Genomic DNA, 14,221 nt, shown 5'->3' with positions numbered 1-14,221 from the left:
CATCTGCATTCATGTCATCAAAAAAAATAAGAAAATTTTCAAGGAACTTAAAGGATTTATTTGCCAAATTTTCAGACATGGAAAGACCAAAAAGGCATACAAAGAAGTACAGCTTCAGACAGCCTGATGTGAAAGAGTTAAGGAATCTGACATCTTATGTATTAGATCCCTTGGGTTTCAAAGCTCGTTATGGGAAGCTTCTGCCGCTGTTGACTACTCAGGTTGATGAGGGTTTGATGAGTACTTTGGCTCAGTTTTATGATCCTCTGTATCACTGCTTCTCTTTCCCAGACTTCCAGTTGTTGCCTACCTTGGAGGAGTATGCTCATCTTGTGGGTATCCCGATTCTGGATCAGGTGCCGTTCAGTGGCTTAGAGAGTATTCCGACTGCTCGAGAGATTGCAGACTTGTTGCACATAGATGAAGCCTTGATTAAAGCTAATCTGACTACCAAAGGTGGAATTCAGGGTCTTCCTTCTGATTTCCTCATCGCTCAAGCTACCGTGTATGGGAAGGCCATGAGTGAGGATGCCTTTGAGGCTTTATTTGTACTGCTCATTTATGGTTTGGTATTGTTCCCCAACATCGACAAATTTGTGGATGTGAACGCCATTAGGATCTTTTCAGTTCTTAATCCCGTTCCGACTCTGTTGGGTGATGCCTATGTCTCTTTGCATCTGAGGAATGCGAAGGGTGGAGGAGTTATTGTGTGCTGTTTGCCTCTGCTGTATAGGTGGTTTATTTCTCACTTGTCGCAGACGGTTGCTTTCAAGGAAAATAAGGGATGTCTACGGTGGTCTCAGAGACTCATGTCTCTCACTAATGATGATATCTCTTGGTATGATCACGTGTATGATACTGTTCAGATCATTGATTATTGTGGTGAGTTCCCTAATGTGCCTCTTCTTGGTACACGTGGTGGGATCAGCTACAATCCTATCTTAGCACGTCGTCAGCTTGGGTTCCCCCTAAAGGATAAACCTCATAACATTCTGTTAGAAGGTGTGTTCTTTCAGGAGGGTAAAGATCCTCAAGGCCTGAAAGCCAGATTTGTCCGCGCTTGGCGCAATATTCATAAGAAGGGTAGGAATGAATTGGGTCCGAAGAACTGCATTGCTTTGGAGCCATATACCTCTTGGGTTAGACAGAGAGCTGCTGAGTACCTTATGTCGTATGATCATCTGAGACCTACACCATTGGATGTGGCTGGGCCTTCAAGCCTCCCCAACCAAGGCGTAGAGGAGTTGAGAGAAGAAGACCTTTCACGTGCCTGGATCCGTGAAAGAGAAGAGTTGCTTCAACAGATTAAGGAGAAGGACGCTCTGATTGAGTTTCTTGAGCATCAGGTGATCGATGATCCGAATGATACTTGGACTTCTCTGCTTCCTCAGTCTTCCAAGTTCTGGAAGAGGAAGTATGATCGACTTGCAAAGGAGAAAGTGGATATGGAAGTAGCCTATGAGAGAGAGATCAAGAAGCTTTGTGTTTCTCGTCTTCCAGCATCCCGAGCTTCTAGGGATCCATAGGATGTTTATTTTCCTTTTCCCTTGTAACGATCACAAATGTTGTACTTCTTTGTTCCAAATATATTTGATGAGATATTTTCCATATGCTATTAAATGCTTAAATATTCAAAAAAATTGCAAATAAATGCCCTAAAAGTTCCTTGAAAAAAAAAACAAAGCATCTGCACAAGCATTACATGCATCATTTTGCATAAGCAGGTTGTTCTGGTCTTCTTGTCTGTGGCCTAACTCTGTGCTCTTCATTTATTTTGAAGACAAGCTGACTCACCGGTACTATACCAAAGCCAATTCTGCTAGAGTGATGGATCAACTTGAACAAGAGAATAGAGAGCTGAAGGAAGAAGTCGCTCGTTTGAGTGCTCTGATGGAGCAGTTTCTGTTTGCTCAAAACCAACCTTCTCCACCTCCTGCAACTCCTCCCCAGAGGACGGTTATATCTGAAGTCGTTGCTCCGACTGTGCCAGCTGCCAGTGCTCATTTCATGCCTAATGCTATGCCAGCCGGGTTTCCGTGGGGTATGCCTCCTGGTTTCATGCCAGATATTCCAGCTCCTACCTTTGCTTCTATGCCGGCATCTAGCCCGGTCCTTGCTGTTGCTCCTCCTGTCGTGCATACCATTCCCATGGTAGACGACACCATCTATCATTATGAGCCGTCTGAGGGCCCAGATGTCAATGAAAAGATGGATGCGATGAATGATCAATTCCTCGAGCTGCGAAAGGAATTGAAGACCCTCCGAGGGAAATATCTGTTTGGCAAGTCTGCTGCTGAACTTTGCCTTGTTCCCGGTGTGAAGATTCCAATCAAGTTCAAAGTGCCTGACTTTGAAAAATATAAGGGGAACACCTGCCCTCTTGCTCACCTGGTTATGTATGCCAGGAAAATGTCTACGCAAACAGATAATGATCAGCTTCTGATCCATTACTTCCAGGATAGTTTGTCCGGTGCGGCTCTTCGCTGGTATATAAGCCTTGATAGTGCAAACATCCGATCCTTCAATGATCTTGGCGAAGCCTTCATCAAGCAGTACAAATATAATGTTGATATGGCGCCTGACCGTGATCAACTCAAGGCCATGTCTCAGAAGGATAAAGAGACATTTAAGGAGTACGCCAAGAGGTGGCGAGAGTTAGCAGCTCAGATCACTCCTCCGCTGGAAGAGAAGGAAATGACTAAGATCTTTTTGAAGACTCTTAGTTCATTCTATTATGAGCGGATGGTAGCTAGTGCTCCCTCTGATTTCACCGAGATGGTGAACATGGGGATGCGTCTGGAGGAAGGTGTCCGTGAAGGACGTTTGAGTAAAGATGAGAGCTCTTCTAAACGGTATGGGGCGTTTAAGAAGAAAGATGGGGAGGCACATGTTGTGCAGTCCCATGCTAAACCAAGAAGACCCTCTGTTCAGAGGAAGCCAGTACGTCGTACCAGCAATCACAACCAGGTGGCTCATATAGCACCTGTCTTTAGAGATAATTCTCAATATCAGCAGCCTAATCAGCATCAGCATCAGCAACAACCTCAGTATCAGCAGCAACACCGTCCACAGCAACAGGCTTACCAGCCTCGTGGTAGCACTAGTAACCAGGCTAACCTGAGTTATGATAAGAAGAAGATCAGCTTCGATCCCATTCCTATGTCATACACTGAATTGTATCCTTCCTTGTTGGAAAGGAAGCTGGTTACTCCCAGGGACCCTTCAGCTGTGCCTGCAAACCCGCAATGGTGGTACAAGCCAGATCAACATTGTGTGTATCATTCCGGTGCTCCGGGACACAATATTGAGAACTGCTTTCCATTGAAGACTAAGGTTCAAGACCTTATGCGGTGCGGTATTCTGAGCTTTGAGGACTCAGGCCCGAATGTTACAAAGAACCCATTGCCCGAGCATGGGAAATCAGTGAACATGGTCCAGGGGTGCCCTGGTAAATATAAAGTCAAATATGTGAGCCATATTCGACAGTCATTGGTTGAGTTGCACCGTTTGCTGTGTGAATACAGTCATATGGAGCATGACCATGACAGATGCCGCATCTGCTCTGTTAATCGTCTGGGTTGTCGTCAAGTGCGAAGAGAGCTTCAAGAGCTGTTAGATGAAGGTACTATAGAGATTCTTCAGAACCGTAATGTTGATGAAGACGAACTAGAGGTGAATGTTATCTCTCCTGTGTTCAAGTTGCCTGAGCCTGTTGTCATCCGTTATGATGGTAGCAAGCCGAAAGTCTCTCCTTCTCTGATAATCAAGCCTGTAGGCCCTGTGCCTTATTCTTCGGAAAAAGCTATCCCTTTCAGGTATAATCCCGTTGCTGTGGAAGATGGGAAGGAAGTACCGTTGCCTTCAACTTCGGTTGTTAATATTGCTGACGTGAGCGGGTTGACCCGTAGTGGTCGTGTGTTTTCTGCACCCCCGAAGCCTCATGGTGTTTCTGATTCTGCTGAGCGTCCGGTTGGGACTGCGGTGAATGTTCAGAACCCGACACTTGCTGTTGCCAAACCCTCCTCTGTACAAAAGACTCCTACTTCTTCTGTTGGCCCGAGTGGCATTGTGAATGAAGAGTGTGATGAGATGCTGAGGCTCATCAAGAAGAGTGAGTACAATGTTGTAGACCAGCTTCTACAAACGCCGTCCAAAATCTTCGTTTTATCTTTGCTACTGAATTCAGAACCCCATAGGGAGGCTCTGCAGAAAGTATTGGACCTGGCTTATGTTGATCACGACGTCACCATTGAACAGTTTGACAGTATTGTTGCAAACATCACTGCTTGCAACACTTTGAGTTTCTGTGACGCTGATCTCCCTGAGGAGGGAAGAGACCACAACATGGCTCTACATATTTCTATGAATTGCAAGAATGATGCTATGTCCAACGTGCTTGTGGACACTGGGTCATCTCTAAATGTATTGCCAAAAACCGCACTCTCTCGATTGTCTTATCAGGGGCCTCCTATGAGGCAGAGTGGTGTTGTTGTGAAGGCTTTTGATGGGTCGCGTAAGACCGTGATTGGGGAAGTTGATCTCCCAATCAAGATCGGACCAAGTGATTTCCAGGTTACCTTCCAGGTTATGGATATCCACCCATCTTATAGCTGTCTCCTTGGTAGACCATGGATTCACGAGGTTGGCGCCGTGACATCCACCCTACACCAGAAGCTGAAATTCGTTAAGAATAAGAAACTGGTAGTGGTAGGGGGAGAAAAGGCTCTCCTGGTTAGCCACTTGTCTTCTTTCTCATATATTGATGTTGAGGATGAAGTTGGAACTCCTTTCCAAGCTTTGTCTATTGCTGAGCCGATTGAGAAGAAGTTTCCTTCATTTGCTTCCTACCGAGATGCGAAATTGGCCATTGAATATGGTGCAGTTGCAGGTTTGGGGAAGATGATTGAGCTTGAAGACAACAAATCTCGGGCTGGCATTGGCTATTGTTCTGGGGCATTCAACGAGCATGGGTTGTTCACGAGTGGAGGTTTCATCCATGCTGATCAACCTGAAGAAGCTGCTGCTATCTTGGAAGAGGATGTAGAGGACTTGAGCAACTTCATCATACCTGGTGGTGTCTGCCATAATTGGGTCGCTGTAGATGTTCCTACAGTCATTCATAGATCAGAGTAATGGTTCACTTTGTTCAAAACCCTTCTCCTATGCCAAAAGGAGAAGTGATGACATTGTTGGCAGCATTTATACAATGATATTTTCATTCAATTAATGCATTGTTAAACATTTGTTTTTCCATTTGTTTTCACTTTTTGCTTTTGCATGAAATCAGTGATCACAAAAAACCCTAAAAACAAGAATAAAAGCAATCTTTTACATCTGCATAATGGTTTGCTTGTTTAAATTCTAAAGTTTTTCATTAACCAAAATCATTATGCAGGTTGATTCTAAAACCCATTGAACATAATGATCCAACGCCATCTCCTAATTTTGAATTCCCTGTATTCGAGGTAGAGGAAGATGATGTTGAAGAGATTCCTGATGAGATTACCCATCTCCTTGAGCACGAGAAGAAGATCATTCAGCCGCACCTTGAAGATCAGGAAACAGTCAACTTGGGGTCTGAGGATTGTGTTTGTATGGTGAAGATTGGGGCACTCCTTGAAGAGTCTGTCAAGAAGGGGTTGATCAGTTTGCTACGAGAATATTCCGATATCTTTGCTTGGTCGTATGAAGACATGCCGGGTTTAGATACAGATATTGTGCAACATTTCCTGCCTTTGAAGCCTGAGTGCGTGCCTGTGAAGCAGAAGCTCAGAAGAACTCATCCAGATATGGCAGTGAAGATCAAAGAGGAAGTTCAGAAGCAAATTGATGCGGGGTTTCTGGTGACTTCTATATATCCTCAATGGGTGGCCAATATTGTGCCTGTGCCTAAGAAGGACGGAAAAGTCCGTATGTGTGTTGATTACAGAGATTTGAATAAAGCTAGTCCAAAAGATGATTTTCCTCTACCACACATTGATATGTTGGTAGACAATACAGCTAAATTCAAAGTCTTCTCCTTTATGGACGGATTTTCCGGATATAATCAAATCAAGATGGCACCCGAAGATATGGAGAAGACAACATTCATCACACCTTGGGGAACATTCTGTTATCGAGTGATGCCCTTCGGTTTGAAGAACGCCGGAGCCACGTATCAACGAGCTATGACTACCTTGTTTCATGATATGATGCACAAGGAGATAGAGGTCTATGTTGATGATATGATTGCTAAGTCCCAAACGGAAGTTGAGCATGTTGAGCATTTGTTGAAGCTTTTTCGGCATTTGAGGAAGTTTAGGCTTCGTCTCAATCCGAACAAATGTACATTTGGAGTCCGTTCCGGCAAGTTGTTGGGTTTTGTTGTCAGCGAGAGAGGTATTGAGGTTGATCCTGCAAAGGTCAAAGCAATACAAGAGATGCCTGCACCCAAAACTGAGAAGCAAGTCCGAGGTTTTCTTGGCCGCTTGAATTACATTTCCAGATTTATATCCCACATGACTGCCACATGTGCGCCGATATTCAAGCTCCTCCGGAAAGATCAGTCTCATGATTGGACCGAGGATTGCCATAAAGCTTTCGACAGTATCAAAGAATATCTGTCTGAACCTCCGATCTTGTCTCCGCCTGTAGAAGGAAGACCTCTGATTATGTATTTGACTGTTCTTGAAGACTCGATGGGTTGTGTACTTGGTCAACAAGATGAATCAGGGAAGAAAGAATCTGCTATCTACTACCTCAGTAAGAAGTTTACTGATTGTGAGTCTCGGTACTCTATGCTTGAGAAGACGTGTTGTGCTTTGGCTTGGGCTGCTAAGCGTTTGCGCCAGTACATGATAAATCATACTACTTGGTTAATATCCAGAATGGATCCAATCAAGTATATCTTCGAGAAGCCTGCTTTAACTGGGAGGATTGCCAGTTGGCAGATGTTGTTGTCTGAGTATGATATCGAGTGTCGAGCTCAGAAAGCTATCAAAGGTAGTATCTTGGCTGACCATTTAGCGCACCAGCCGATTGAAGATCATCAGTCTGTTCAGTACGACTTCCCAGACGAGGAGATTCTGTATTTGAAGATGAAAGATTGTGATGAGCCTACACTTGATGAAGGTCCGGAACCTGGTTCCAGATGGACGATGGTGTTTGATGGTGCTGTGAATCAGTATGGAAATGGAATTGGGGCAGTAATCATTACTCCTCATGGTACGCATATTCCGTTTACAGCAAGGCTAACTTTCAAATGCACGAATAATATGGCTGAGTATGAGGCCTGTATTATGGGACTGGAAGAATGTATTGATTTGAGAATCAAGCATCTTGATGTGTATGGTGATTCGGCCCTAGTTGTTAATCAGATCAAGGGTGAATGGGAGACGAATCAGCCTGGTCTCATTCTGTATAGAGATTATGCAAGAAGGATTTCAACGTTCTTTACAGAAGTTGACTTTCATCATATTCCTCGAGAGGATAATCGGATGGCAGATGCTCTCGCTACGCTTGCTTCGATGATTATGGTCAAGTATTGGAATGAAGTCCCCAATATTGTCGTGATGCGCTTGGATAGACCAGCTCACGTGTTTGCAGTGGAAGAAGTCAATGATGACAAGCCTTGGTATGTTGATATCAAGAATTTCCTTCAGAACCAGGTCTACCCGCCAGGGGCATCTGTGAAAGATAGGAAAACTTTGAGAAGGTTGTCAGGCAGTTTCTACCTCAGTGGTGAAGTGTTGTACAAGAGAAATTTTGACATGGTTTTGCTCAGATGCGTGGATAGACACGAAGCAAACCTATTGATGACTGAGGTCCATGAGGGTTCATTTGGTACTCATTCCAATGGACATGCCATGGCTAGAAAGATGTTGAGAGCAGGCTACTATTAGCTGACAATGGAGTCTGACTGCTGCAAATATGTGAAGAAATGCCACAAGTGTAAGATTTATGCGGATAAGATTCATATCCCTCCAACACTTCTGAATGTGATTTCATCACCATGGCCTTTCTCCATGTGGGGAATTGACATGATTGGCATGAATGAACCGAAGGCATCCAATGGGCACAGGTTTATTCTCGTAGCAATTGATTACTTCACCAAGTGGGTTGAAGCCGCATCGTATGCGAATGTGACCAGGCAGGTGGTCGTGAAGTTTATCAAGAACCAGCTGATTTTCCGTTATGGTGTGCCAGATAAGATCATTACTGATAATGGATCTAATCTAAATAATAAGATGATGGATGAGTTGTGCGCTGAATTCAAGATTACACACCATAACTCCTCTCCTTACAGACCCAAGATGAATGGGGCTGTCGAAGCTGCTAATAAGAATATCAAGAAGATTATCCAGAAGATAACAGTTACGTACAAAGATTGGCATGAGATGCTGCCATTTGCTTTGCATGGATATCGTACATCTGTCCGCACTTCGACAGGGGCAACTCCTTTCTCTCTTGTTTATGGCATGGAGGCTGTTCTCCCAGTAGAGGTGGAGATCCCGTCAATGTGATTCTTGATGGAAGCCAAGTTGACTGATGCTGAATGGATTCAGAGTCGTTATGACCAGTTGAATCTGATTGAAGAGAAGAGGTTAACTGCCATGTGTCATGGTCAGTTATATCAGCAGAGGATGAAGAAAGCATTCGATAAGAAGGTCAAGCCTCGTGTGTTCCGAGAAGGTGACCTCGTGCTCAAGAAAGTTTTGTCTTTCGCGCCCGATTCCAGGGGCAAGTGGACTCCAAATTACGAGGGTCCATATGTTGTTAAGAAGGCCTTTTCAGGCGGTGCTTTGATGCTTACAACAATGGATGGGGAGGATTTCACTCGTCCTGTGAATTCAGATGCAGTCAAGAAATACTTTGCCTAAAAAAAAAAGTATATGCAAAAGAAAAACAAAACAGCTCGCTAAGTTGAAAACCCGAAAGGGCGGCTTAGGCAAAAATGAGCGTCTCGGTGGAGAACCCGCAAGGGCGATCCAGGCAAAAATTAGAGACTTGAAAAAAAAGGAATATTTGTATCCCGCTAGATTGAGTACCTCACCCTGGGGCAATCTAGGCAAAAATTAGGGATTTGGCAAGTAACTGCATCCTGACAAGACTTTCTGTTTCACAGCTGTCTTTTCGTCAAAAATTCTCGATTCGTCGTCAACTGAAGCTTCGAATACATCGAGATTCAAATTGGTAGAGAAAGGATCATTATGTTCAATGTAGCCCTCTTCCAATATATATCACTGATTTCGAATTTGTACAGATCTATGGAGTCTTGCCATTTGCAGGCTACCATTCTATCAAATCAATTTGAGCTTTTATCCAATTATTTGCACTCTTATTTGTTTCAATTCAACAAATGTTTTGCATGATTTAATTGATAAAATGTCATTGTTTTAAACAAATAAAATTTTTCAAAAATTGTTGTTTTAAACAAAGTGAACATTCACAATGATGAAAGGATACTTAAGAATCTCTCAGTGCTCTCCCAAGGGTGGCATGATTTCCGACAGGTAAGACATTTGTTCATATTCTTGACTTAGTTGTATCCTCTTTATCCAGCTTTGTTGTTGGGGTTGTTCCCCAAGCAGAGTTGTTGTGGGTTGTTCCCCAAGCAGAGTGCTTGTTGAAGACTTCGTTTTCTTCTCCAGCAATTTTATCCCCCCAGCATGGGTGCTTTCCTTTTGGAAGATTCGGTAGTTGGTGGTTTGAGACCCCGGTACCCCGTCTCTCCCTAGTGCAGTCGCCAACGGAGTTGTTGTTTCTCTCCTCAGCATGGTTGTTTTCTTTTTGAAGATTCAGTGGTTGGTGGATTGATATCCCGGTACTTTACCACTTTCCTCTGCGCAGTCGCCTGCAGATTTGTTGATATGATATACTGCATTTTATGCTATATCTCTCCATCAGAGTGTTCTCCCTTCAGCAGGGCAGTGATTATTTTCTCCTCAGCAGTTGTTGATTTTGTTGTGGGAAGGTGTAGCATTTGGTGGTTGATCCCCAGCTTTCCTCCCTTTCCCCAGTGGATTCTTCAGTGGATTCCCCAGTAGATCTGCCAGTAGATTTGTGGTTTGGTGGATTGTATTCATGCAAAATCCCCAAGAGTTGGTATCCCCTCAGAGTCTCCGCCAGAGCTAGTATCCTCGACAGAGTTGCTTTTGTGACAATTTCTGCATGTTGAAACCCCTATTTCCCCAGTAAGGTTCGGTTGGTGGTCTATCATCCAGAGATTTGGTTGATTCCCTGATTGCTTCTGATCCTCAATAGAGTGGCTTGTTGCAGAATCTACTTGTGTGATCTGTTTTTCCTTCAGTGGGTGTATCCCCGATGGAGTGGCTACCTGTGTTCTCCCCAGGTAGAGTTGCTTGTGCAGTAGATTCTACGTGGATGATCTGTTCTTCCTTTGTGGGTTGTTCCCCAGTGGAGTTATTTGGAGTTGCTTTCATAGCAGTTCATGCTTGTGCAGTGAACTCTTGTTTCCCAGTTGATAACTGAGGACCCCTGCAGATTGTGGGATTTCTCCGTTCCCCCGACAGATTTGTCTTTGTGGCTGTTTATGCCTGTTGTGACTTTCTGTGCCAGTTGGGTTGATGGTTGATCCATCACTCAGAGATTTTGTGGTTTCCAGATATCTCTGATCTTCTCCCCACAGATCTTTGCTCTTCAGCATGTAGATCTCCAGCAGATTGGCTTTCCAGTTGGTTTTTCCCCTGGAAGTGTAGTACCGGGCGTTTGATTCCTGGACCTGTTGCGTTAGATATGTCTGTTTTGTCAGCATTCATCAAACATAAATCACGCATATTCACGCATACTCATAAACATTTAGATATTCATGTTGCATTTTTTGCCATATATCTTTTGTTTGATGTTCTCTGCTATTGGTGATGTAGATCTCTTCAATAGATTTTCCCAAGCAGATGTCGGGTGTTTAAATCTCTCCATATAGAGTCAGCCCCATAAGCAGAAAGCGTCTGTCTTTCCTTCTGCAGTTCCCCACTGAGATATATCCTCGTGGATGACGGTTTCTTCCGTTTCCTCCTAACATATGTATTGGGATGGATTTTCCTATTGAGTTATATCCTCATTAGGACGAGTTCTGATTCAGTCTGTCTTTTCGGATTGATCCCGATTTGGCTATTTGTCACCTGTTTCTTGTGCTTCCCTGTGGAATAAATGAATGAATTTCCCAGTAACCGGCAATAATTCTTTTATCCCCAGCGGAGTTTTGGGCCTCTACCCAGTAACCGGTAGTTGTAAGTCCTATGTTCTTTCCTTCTTGACGGAATTGGTGGTTATATACCTTTTATTCCTCGGCAAGAGTTGATTGGTTTTCTACCCAGTAGTCGGTAGTCGTAAATCCTATGTTTCCTGCTCCCCAGCAGTTTGTGGTTTGTTATAAACCCTATTTTGTTTCCCGTGCAGATTTATGATTCTTTCATTCCCCATGCGGAGTTGTTGGTTTTCTACCCAGTATTCGGTGGATGTAAACCCTATCTTTTATCCTCATCAGAGTTGATGGCTACTACCCAGTATTCGGTAGTTGTAAGTCCTATCTCTTTTCCCCTAGCAGAGGTAACCTTTGTGGTTCGTTCTGGATGATGGTGGATTTGTCGTTGTGGTTTTATTCCCAACGGAGTCTGTGCTTTTTGTGGATAATTGGCGGATGCTAGCAATTTTATCCCATGCCAGAGTTTTGGTATTCTACCCCGTATTCGGTAGTTGTAAACCCTAATTTCTCCCCTTTGCAGAGTTAACCTTGTTGTTCATCCTAACCGATGATGGTTACTCCTTGTGGTTATCTTCATTCAATATTCGATGTTGATATTCTTATGGACAATTGTCGGTTGCTAGCAATTGTATCCCCAACAGTCTTCTGGATCATTGCCGTATGCTGGCAATGTTATCCCTTTTGAAGTCGCCAGTGCCCGGATAATTGCTGTTTATGCAATTTATCCCCAGTGAGTCTTCTTTCATTTACCCTTTTGCTTGGTAATGATTGTTGCTCCCTTTGATTGGTCATCATTATATACCTAGTTCGGTATCCCGGTGCCTTTCTTTTCGGTTGATTTATCCTTTATTAACCCAGTAACCGGTTGTGGATAATCTTCCATGCGAGTATGTTATCCACGTTCTGACGGTAATGGATAATATATCTCATGCACTCTTCAGTCGAAACCTGTTGTGTTTCCCCAGTCGAGTAAGATTCGTGTTTTCCTTTTGGTGGGAATTGAATATTCTTTGTTTCTTGGATGGTTGCCGGATGCTTGCAATTTATCCCCTGTGAGTTGTCTTTCGTTTACCCTGTTGTTGGTATCGATTGTCTCTCCTTTTGGTTAGTCACCTATTATATACCTTGTAACCGGTATCTCTGGTGTCTCTTCCTTTCGAGTGTATTATTCACGTTCTGACGGTAATGAATAATATATCTCTTTCACTCTTTGGTTGGAATCCTTTGTTGATCTTCCCCAATAGAGTAAGATTCGTATTCTTTGAAGAATCAAATATCCATCCTTTAACAATTTTGTGTTTTGGATGATGAGTGTCTTGGCATATATACCAATTCACGTTTTCGGTCGGTCACCTATTATATGCCCTAACCGGTATCCCTGGTGTTCCTTCCTGTCTGCTCCCTATTATGACCTTGGTCCCCTGTGGAGTCAGATTTTCCTGAGTTGATGTACCTTTTCAGGTCTTTCTCAGATGTTTGGTTGATTGATATCTCTCACCCTTATACCGGTCTTAGATATTCATTCTTCCTGAGCTTGTTACCCTTATACCGGTAACACCTCATTCATTGTTGCTTCCCCAGTGGAGTTTCTTGTGGTGATTTTACCCTTTTTGCTGTATTGGCGTTTTCCCCAATATATGCATTTTTTCCCGGCAGGGAGGTTCTTTGTGAATCTTTTCCTTGGTCCGAGTCCGGATTTTTATCCGAAGTATCCTTTGTGGATAGTTTGAGTCAGCTTGAGTCCTTCCAATGGGTGTGTCCTCCTTTGGAATTCTTTCTTTTCCCCAGTATGAATCCTTCACTTCCCAGTGAGGTCTCCAGTCCAGTCGCGTCTTGTTCACGCAGTGTCAGTTTTGTTCCCCCTAATTCAGAGTCGTGTCCTGCTCACGCATTTTCTTTTTCTTTTCCTTATCCCCGTGAGAGTCCTGTCAGAGTCTCTGTTCCTGGTGAGTGTATTACCCCGATGGATCGTCTTTTCTTCTTTGTGGACCAGTATCCCCACAGAGTTTTGTGTCTTTTGCATGCATACGTTTGCATCATGAGGTCTCTTAGGGACCAAAATTTGTCTCATTTCTGTTATTTAAGCCCATTCTACCGCGTCGAGATGAAGATTTCTAAACTTCACTTCTCCGGCTAGAATGACCTTAAATAGGGGCATCTGTAAGACCCCAATTTTGTCCCTAAGATCCCTCATGGCATCATATCATATCATATCATTGCCTCAAGGATCATTGTGCACCTTGATTCTTTCCCTATGGGTGGGTTATCTTTTGAGAGTGGTTCTTGATCACCAAGCATGTTTTGCATTTGTATATCATTGCTTTTCATTTGTTTACTAACCAAAAGTACCAAAATATGTCATCTAACCTTGTTACTTGTAGATGAAGCAACACTAGGTCAAGACAGTCAAAGGCAGTCATTGAGCAATAGATGGTGGCCATTCTTGAGAATTTGGGCACCATGATCATTCACAAGAGCTTATATGAGCTATGGTGTTATTTTGAATCAAAATCCCAAGTGGTAGAGGCTTGAATCTCATCAAGGCATTCTTCAGTCAACTGAAACCCTAGAAAAGTCAACACAAGTCAACTGTGCATTCAATCATGGATTTGAAGGTGGGGGATGGTTAGAAAGGCCTCATTCATGTTCAAACAAGTCTCATTTGACATTTCAAACATCAACATTGAAGAAAATAGAGTCAGATGAAAACTTTCCAAAAATAGTAAGTGACCTATAATTTTGGATTTGCCAAAAATGGAAAGGTTTTCTCCTCAAGATTACATCATCAAGAAAGCTTCAAATGAAATTTTGTCCAACATGACAGTTGAAGATCTTTCTCTCCCATTTCCAAAAAGTCCAAGATCATCCATTTCTCATTTGTGGTTGAAGAGATATGATCAAAACATGGCCAAGTGTGGATTGAACTTCAAAAGTGCATAACTTTCAAACCATAGCTCCAAATCATGTGGCTCTTTTTGCTAAATTCTTGTCATGACCTATAATTTCATAATCTTGCAT

Source organism: Lathyrus oleraceus, chromosome 6, assembly GCF_024323335.1.
Source record: "Lathyrus oleraceus cultivar Zhongwan6 chromosome 6, CAAS_Psat_ZW6_1.0, whole genome shotgun sequence".
Classification (NCBI taxonomy): domain Eukaryota; kingdom Viridiplantae; phylum Streptophyta; class Magnoliopsida; order Fabales; family Fabaceae; genus Lathyrus; species Lathyrus oleraceus.
The sequence above is the reverse complement of the archived record's forward strand: the minus strand, read 5'-3'. Positions refer to the sequence as shown.